This window comes from Stegostoma tigrinum, chromosome 21 (genome assembly GCF_030684315.1).
Source record: "Stegostoma tigrinum isolate sSteTig4 chromosome 21, sSteTig4.hap1, whole genome shotgun sequence".
Taxonomy (NCBI): domain Eukaryota; kingdom Metazoa; phylum Chordata; class Chondrichthyes; order Orectolobiformes; family Stegostomatidae; genus Stegostoma; species Stegostoma tigrinum.
Genome location: NC_081374.1, coordinates 49,223,227 through 49,232,122, shown reverse-complemented (window position 1 = coordinate 49,232,122; position 8,896 = coordinate 49,223,227).

Genomic DNA, 8,896 nt, shown 5'->3' with positions numbered 1-8,896 from the left:
ACAAGGCACATATTCCCCTCCCCTCTGTTGTCCACCTTCTGCATTGACCATTCCCTCTGGGACACCTGGTCCACATTTCGTTCACTCCCAACAGCACCCCACAGCCCCATGGCACTTTCCTCTGCAACCACCAAAGATATAACACCTGCCCATTTAACTCTTCCCTCCCCACTGTCCAAGGGCCCCAACATACATTCCAAGTGAAGCAGCGGTTCACCTGCCCTTCCCACAATCTAGTTACTGCATTTGCTGCTCACATTGCGCTCTCCTCTACATTGGGGAAGCAAAGCGTAGACTGGTTGACTGCTTCTCAGAACAAACACATTCTGTTTGCAGAAAGAACCTGAACTTCCACTTGTCTGCCATTTTAACACACTGCCCTGTTCTTGGGTCAACATCTCAGGTTTGCTGCAGTATTCCGGCAAAGCTCAGCAGAAGCTGGAAAAAAAAGACCTCATTTTCCATTTGGGGATGATGGAGCCTTCCAGACTCATTACTGACTTTAATAATTTTAGCACTGAAATCTCTCACTCCCGCCCCACTATTAATGCCATCAAATTGGCAAGTCTTGAGGTGTAACATCAGTCTGTGCTCCAATCCACACCATTACAACAAAGGCATTGGCCAGTTGCCTTGTCTATTAATGCTCTGCTCACTGACCACACCATCACTTCCCTTCTATTGCATCATTGTTCTTGCATCTCTGCAACCCCCACTGTTACTCTCATCCCATTGGACAGTCTCCAAGGCAGCCATCACCCTTTACCCCAAATCCCATTGTCTATGCCATGCCATTGACGAGTCCAAATGTCTACCATCATTCTCAGCCACATCCCACTGTGACTTCTTCCTACTTAACATTCTCCATGTCCATCATTACTCACCGGTCTCCATATCCATCATCACTGTTGACCCACCTAAGAACAACTTTAATAACTATTCCATTGGCCTGTCCCAATCTCTCTCATGTCATTGACCAGTCTCCATGTCCATTAAGAGTCGATTGATGACCATTAGACCATTGTTGATTATCAGGAAAACCAATTTTGTCAAATAAATCATTGGGGTCATCACTCTGTCTCCCACCCCAACAATCCACACACATCCCTTTGGCCAGAATTAGTATCAATCATCATTGTCCCTGCTCTCTGCACTATCACTACGATCCCATTGGCTGCTTCCTTGTCAATCACAACTCAGCACACCCTCTTACAATCACTCCCACCACAGTGGCCAGTATGAGTGCCTATCATCACTAAATGCGACCACCACACAATTATTCCTGTTCCACTGGTCAGTCTCCATGTTCATCTCTATGCTGACTGGATCCCTCCCCGCTTCCTTGTGCCTCAGAAGTGCTCTAATTTCATTGGATAGTCACTGTCCCCACCTCAACTCCATCACTCCCATCCCACAGAGGCCACAGTTGTGTCACCAAGTCACCTTTGGTTGGCACATGGAATGTCCTTGACACTGATCCAGCTCCCTCAGAGCCAGTTCTCAGAGTGAGCAGAAGGCCTGGCAATTTTATTTTTCTTTTTAACCAATTTTTCCAATCAATCTCAATCGAGAAATTTTTTCACACATCTGGATTGGGTGGGGCTAGAATTCAGGCCTCCCGGTCCAGGGATCAGGACACTGACTCTGCACCGCAAGAGGGTCCCATCGCTCCTATTCTTATTTATCAACCAGGGCTCTCTGATTGGACCAGGTTATAAGACCGATTCGGGGAAGTCCACTTCTAAAATATCCACCCGGCTGTCCTCATTACAATTATTAAATCCCTCCCCCTCTGAGTTGAGGACATAGGCCGGTTCCTCGTTTTTGTAGCTCTGTCGGGGGCATTTTAGCACCAGGTCAGGTTTTGCTAACTCTCCCTCTAATACGGGTGGAATGTCATGCATGGTCGCTCACCTCTTATGCACGTAGCATCTCAGGAGAAATTCATTCTCCTCGATAAATGGGAAGGGCATCAAGGTGGCAACACCCGCTGTGTTCATTGCAGATCCTGAGGTATCTTCAGCGCTAGATGGAGAGGGAGAACCCATGGTTTCCAGAACACTTGGAAAGGCAGTTGCAGAGCCGGGCATGTTTTGCTTCCGCAACATATCTCTCCTAGCCCCATTACAGGATGCAATTCTTTCCTTGGAGATGGTACCTGTTATGTTTTCTGAGAGGCATGATTCCTGATTTGGTTCCCAGCCAGCTGAGAGATCCAGGAATGGACTGATTCTGGCACAAGAGTGATTGTTGAAGGCAATATGGTTGGCATTTACAGCAGATTTTCAGTAGAAAGCTGGCAAAGAGGCAATATGCGAACTTTCACAATTCAAAGCAAATCCAGTAAGCGCTTTCCAGTGAAACATTGTCAGCTCAGAGAGGTATGTACTGACTGCCACATTTTACATGGAATTTTTTTGGGAAAAATGCTGTTTTGAGATGTTTTGACACACCTATAGAGTCAGTTTGATTTAAACCAGGCCTCTTGGCTCAGATGTAGAGGCGTCCATCGGCAATGTTACATTGTCAGTTCTGTCAGATTATGAGTTCAAAGTCCAATTCTTTCTGTCAAACTGAAGTCCAATATTCATTAACATAAACCCCATAGCTCCAATGTTATTTTTGTCGCCAAATCACCTGTGTTTCAGGAAAGCACAACAAAAGCCCAAAGACCAACACCTCCTTTCCCACTTTGGCATGTCACAGCCATAAGGTTTCACCACTGAATTCAAGGCCTTCAGATGCACACACACACACACACACACACACACACACACACACACACACACACACACACACACACACACACACAGACACTTCTCCTGTTCATTTAGCCATCGAGCAGACCTGAGGTGATCAAAAACAACAACCTAATTGTTCAAATCCCATTTCTAAGCATTTGGCCCTGTTTGCATTGTCTGATGACAGACGTGTTGTCCCGTTATACTGACTGTTACAACGTACAACCGGAACTGGCACCTCCTGGAAGCAGCAAAACCCAGACAATAGAAATTCAAAGTCACACAAGACACCATCACTTCAAAGGATGTTCCACAGCACTGAGAATGTCACCTCATTCGGGGACAAAACATCTACTACCAAACCTCCCAGCTCGGTGAACGCACCAACATCTCGAGCTGTCTTCTTCCTTGTTACCTCCAAACCAGGGAACCCGGAGGAAGCTCACGCAAAGATATGCAAACTCCACACAGACAGATGCCCAAGGCTGGAATTGAACCTGATTCCCTGACTCTGTGAGGCAGCAGTGCTGACCACTGAGGTACCGTGCCAGCCAACCCCTGCTTCTTGACAGTCAATGGTGTTGCTATCACTGAATTTTCCACTGTCAACATCCAGGGTGTTATCATTGACTCAAAACTCAACTGGGCTCACTATCTGACACATTGGCAACAAGGGTAGGTCAGAGGTGAGGAAAACTGTGGCGTGCAGCACTTTTCCTGGCTTATCAAAACCTGCCCACGATCTGGCACGGGTCAGGAGTGTCACTGGTGGAGAAATTACATGCTTCGATGAGTGCATCCCGAACAATACTCAGGAAGCCTGGCACCATCTAGGACACAGCAGCCCACTTGATTTGCACGACATACATGAGCATGTACTTCCTCCACCACAGCAGAAGCAGTGTGTACCATCTGTAAGATACATTGCAGAAATTCACCAAAGATCCTCAGCAGCACCTTCCAAACAGATGACCATCTCCATCTAGAAGGGCAAAGGCAGGAGATATATAGGAACACCACCACCTATAGGCCACATATCATCTTGATGAAGAAATATATTATTGCTCCTTCATTGTTGCTGGGTCAATATCCTTGAATTCCCTCCCTAATGGCAGTGTGAATCAAACAACAGCAGGTTGACTGCAGCCGTTCAATAAAGCAGTTCACCATCACTTTCTCAAGGCAAACAGGGATGGGCAATAAATGCTGGATTTGTCAGCGACAACCAAATCGGACACATAAATAAATAAATAAGAGCCATGCATAGGTGTCCGCTTCACAAAGACTCAGGGTTGGAGTTTATTTTTCATTCCGCTCATCGAAATGAGGGTGTTGGCTTTGAAGCTGTCAGATACAGCCCTCTCTGTCTCTCTTCTGCTTCAAAACCTGGCGTTCTCTCTCTCTCTACTGCTGGATTCAACCTGTTCATTTTCCATCTCCTGGAAAAGAGGAGATTGCAAGTGAGGGAAATCTGAAATGCAGATTTTTCCTGTGCTATGGGTGTGTGTTTGGGATGCTGCTCTTTGGAAGAGTTGATAACTAGTTGTTACTTAATATTTTATTTTGGTCATTATTTCAGTACAGCTAAAGTTGAGCAGATTTTTCCCTTTTTGTTTGTTTTTAACTGTGATGTATGAATAAAATGTGTTTTGCTTAAAGCCCAATAGTTTGACCGTGTGAATCACATCTGGAACACAGCAATGAAATAAGATGAAAGGTAGGATCTTGGCTTTCTCCTTGGAATGTATTGAGTGAGCCTGGCCTGGTCTGATCCATAACACTACATATATCTTTTGAGTTGGAGCTTGTTCAGCAAATTCCAGCACTTCATCATAAAAATGCCTCAGTAAGCATTTCAGCAGCAACTTGTCTTAAAATCAAATTAATTGCTTCCAAAGTGAAGTGAATGTACCAGTCAAACCATACTTTGTTTTACCCCTCCTTCATGCTCTCTATGATTGATTTTCAAAAACATTCCTGAAATGATTTTCCCTCAACCATTTTGCAGAACTCCTGTCACATTCTACATGGCACATGTCAGGAGTGTGATGGACTCATTCTGCATCACACATTTTTGATCGAGCTCCCTCAGCCCTGACAGCACAGGCAGATACCCCTTTTGCACCTCTCTAGTTACATGGGGGAAGGTTTTGTCCAGCAATGAATGCACCATTTACTCTATCACCCTTTTATCATTTCATCGCTTCATCTTGCCAATTGTTATAATCCAGACCAGACACCCTCAAAATCCTTCACGAAGGTAGCCTAGACCCTATTTTTTTCTTATTTTTAAAGGCAAATGTGAATGACCTGTTCCAGATGCAATGTGACTGGTCAAACTACTCGATATTAAGTTGACTTCTCAATTTATTTAAACATTCGTTAAAACACAACCAAAGAAAGAGAAATTTCGGATAACTTAATTCTATTGGGAACTTAATCCAATAATAGAGACAGTAACAATTATTAATGAACTGTTTCAATAAAAGAACATCACCTGCAAACACCGCTTGGCAAATCAGGAAAATTCAGACACAGATTCTCACACATAGGCCTCCAACACAGAAGGGAAAAAACAGTCAAGATAAAATCCAGAGACAGTGCAACCTGGAGATACTCATTGAAGGTTCCAACTCTGTTCAGACTGTAGTAGGTTCTGATGCAACTGAGAAACAAAAACCCAGAAATTCTGATCTGAGAGAGCTGGCCACACACATTCAGGCTGTTTAAAAGAAATCCTAAGGCCTCACAAATTGTTCGCTGAAGTGGTCTTCACTAGCTAGCTTTGCACATCTCATTCAAACTCTCTTGTCAAAGAAAACAGGACGAAATAACTTCTTAAAGGTGCAACATTGTCATAACTTGCACTTTCAAAAAACATCAATTTATTTCTGTCCATTTACTCCTGCTAGATTTCAGAGCAGCTCATGAGTGCAATGCAGTTTCGGATGAAATAAATGCTTCAACTAATAAAGAAACAGACCAACTCAGAGCAACTGAGAGACATGTCCCAGTGCTTTTAGTGCATTCCTGTCAAATACCTTGCAGATGCCCAGTTATATACATGACAAAGTACTGTGCATAGCCTTCAAAACATTGGGGGTGACATATCAACACAGTTGTCCTCATCCATTTTTATCATACCTCTTCTAAAATTTCCATCAAATTTCAAACGCACATCATTTCGTTCAGTCACCAGGGTTGACATCTCCCTCTTTGATAAATAGTTGCATGACACTTAATGCAGCGCGAAAACTAATGATGATGTTCCTTTCAATCAAATGTAATATTTCAAATCAGACAGACACTGAATCAGACAAAACATGAATCCAACTTACATGCTGAACCCTAAGCCTAACCTGAGTAATAACTATACGGTCCTGCAAAAATGTAAATCTATCCCTCAGCCAAACGCAGCTGGAAATTAAATGACTGTTCTCATGGTGACTGGAAATCTAAATTGATTGTCATGCTAACCTCCATATTAGGTGTAAACCTGTCAATTAATCTAATGCTGAATTTGAAGATTAAACTGTGACCAACACTAAATCTAAACATCAATTAAAACGCATTTCTAATTGTCATTTTATCCGAAGTCCAAAACATAAAAACTCGCTCCTGACCCTCAAGTTAATCATTATCTTTATTAAATTGACCATTCCAAATCTCTGTCAAAACTATTGTTAAACTTGAACTGTTCCCATGCCTAATGATACCCCTAAGCCTAGGTATTTTACCGTGAATGCTAATTGGATCCCTAACCGATAATGGAGTACTAAACTGAACCAATAACTACCTTTCACCAAATGTTATCCCAAGACTTCAGTCATTGGCCTGTAAGCATGGCTCTCACAGCAAAATTAGATTTTTGTATAAAGTATCCTGTGCTGATGTGTTGAATCAACTCCATTTGTATCAAACCTGAGAATTTCTTTCATAAAACTGTCAATTGTTTGGTGAGGAGTAGTGAGAGGGATTGCTGATGGTGGGGGTTGTGGGGGTCACAGCTGGAGAAAGTACAGACTGCCTTCACTTCCTGTGGTCAAGTCACATTGCACACATTACACACCCTGCTCCCCTCACTGCCCCCCGAGACCCTGTCAGTTTTGTTGTCTCAGGGAGTTATGATGTGTTGCATGTATTTCTGTGTGGCTCCTTGACAGGTGAAGTACATGCCTGTGGAAGAATGATGAGGGTGTAAAGATGTGATGGTTCCAAAGGAAAGCTGAGGGATTTGGAGGAAGGAGAAGTCAGAGTGATTGAAGGCAACTGACCAGCTGTGTAGATGAGTGGCTGATTGAGGTTGAGGTTTCACGTGAATGCCTGACAGGCAGTTGTTGACGCAACACATATCCTTACGATTGTTAACATACTTCCAATGGAATAGGGGCGATTGAAAATTTAATGGTTTCCCTGATTCCACTGCGGTCATGGGAAGGGCTTAGTTCCAAGTCAGAAGTTCAATTCTCTCATCTATTTTTTATGGAAAGAGAAGACCAGAACCAGCCTCTACAAAGTATGTGATGGAGATAGCTTAGAACCTAACTTTTACATTTTTTAAAAGGCAAGGAAAAAGCACGGTGTTCCAGGTATGATTCTATTTGTCCACTACCAAGCTTTCATCAAAACAATCCGCTTTATTCTGCTAGCACAGTTAAAGTATAACAGAAAGAAGATTTAACATCACTTTATCCTGTTAAAATATTTAAATATTTAATAAGACAGTGCATCACTAAACCACTGAGCACCATCTAAAGAGCAGCATCTTGTCAGTATCCCGAAAACACCACCCTTGGCAAAGGCCACCGACACAATCATTATTCTCACATCTCCAGTCTCGTCAAAAGACGCAGCAAAAGAAACAATCTGCCCCATTTGATTTCTCAGAGGAAACATCTCTGTCTGAGCCTTCATGCTCGCCACACAGAACTCAAGCTTTAAGCTCCAGCAGCCAACAAAAGCCATCAACTTACTGACAGCAAAACCAAACCGCCTCACCGTACTCACTCACGATTCTAACCCAGGGAGAACTCAAAGCTCTTTGCCCACTGCCCATATGAAGGTCACATTTGGACACCACTGTTAAACACCCCTATATAAGAGACACAGCACATCTCTTAAAGGCACAGTATCATCACGCTATTCCAAGCTGTCAAGGTGAGACTGTTGGCTGATGAGGAACAATTAAGAAGAATAAGTCAGCGATTTGTGGATTATAGAAAAAGAAAGCAAGATATGATGTTTTTCAATGGTGTAACGTTCTTAAAAGTATGCACAATATTGATTCTATGAGTTTTGCTATCCATTAGTAAGAAAATCTTGGCCTTCGGTCTGACATGTTGAGGGGTCTGCAAATATGGTGCTACTGAAATGGTGGCTTTTTCACTGAGGATGCTGTTAGTATTTGGGATTCGTGGATAATGAGCAATTCCAGTTAAATTTGTTACAGTATTTTTGGAAGGGTCCTATTGTGTTCATAACATTGACATGAAATAAAACCTGCATAGCAGCTTGGGGCATGGTTAATCAATTCCTTTCGGACTCAGTCATTTTTGTAACAGAGAAGCCATGGGTTCAATTATTGGAAGAGGAGAATCCCAAATCAACTCAATGAGACAGCAATGAAATAAATAGTTTTCCTTGCAGATGATACAAGTTTTGCAATGATTAAAGGTGAGAACTTGCCTCTGTTCTTCAGTTCAGTGACCACAACTTGTTTTAGGACAATTGAATGATATTCATGCATTTGTTGGTCAACTAAACTTCAAGTCAGTATTTCCCTTCAGTTTCAGTGCATGGTGAGGGGGATGAGTTCAAAATGCCAGCAATCTGGACACGTGAGATTCCACCTTTGACCTACATGATTGAGATTGAGTCACGTGCTGTTCAAAAGTGTCACAAGTTTTGTCTCATCTTATAATGTTTGTTGTGAAACAGCACAGTGTTTTCCACATGTGGCCCAAACAGGGTGAGCTCGAACAATGATATCGATGCAGGCCTAATGTACGTAATTGGAGATTGAAATGGTGCACCATGCACCAGGTACAACGAAACAACATCAGTCACAATGATATTGTATCTGTAATGTAAGAAGAAACTACAAAACACTCAAATACAGCGGATGCCGGAAATGCTTTTCATACTGTTCGACATAA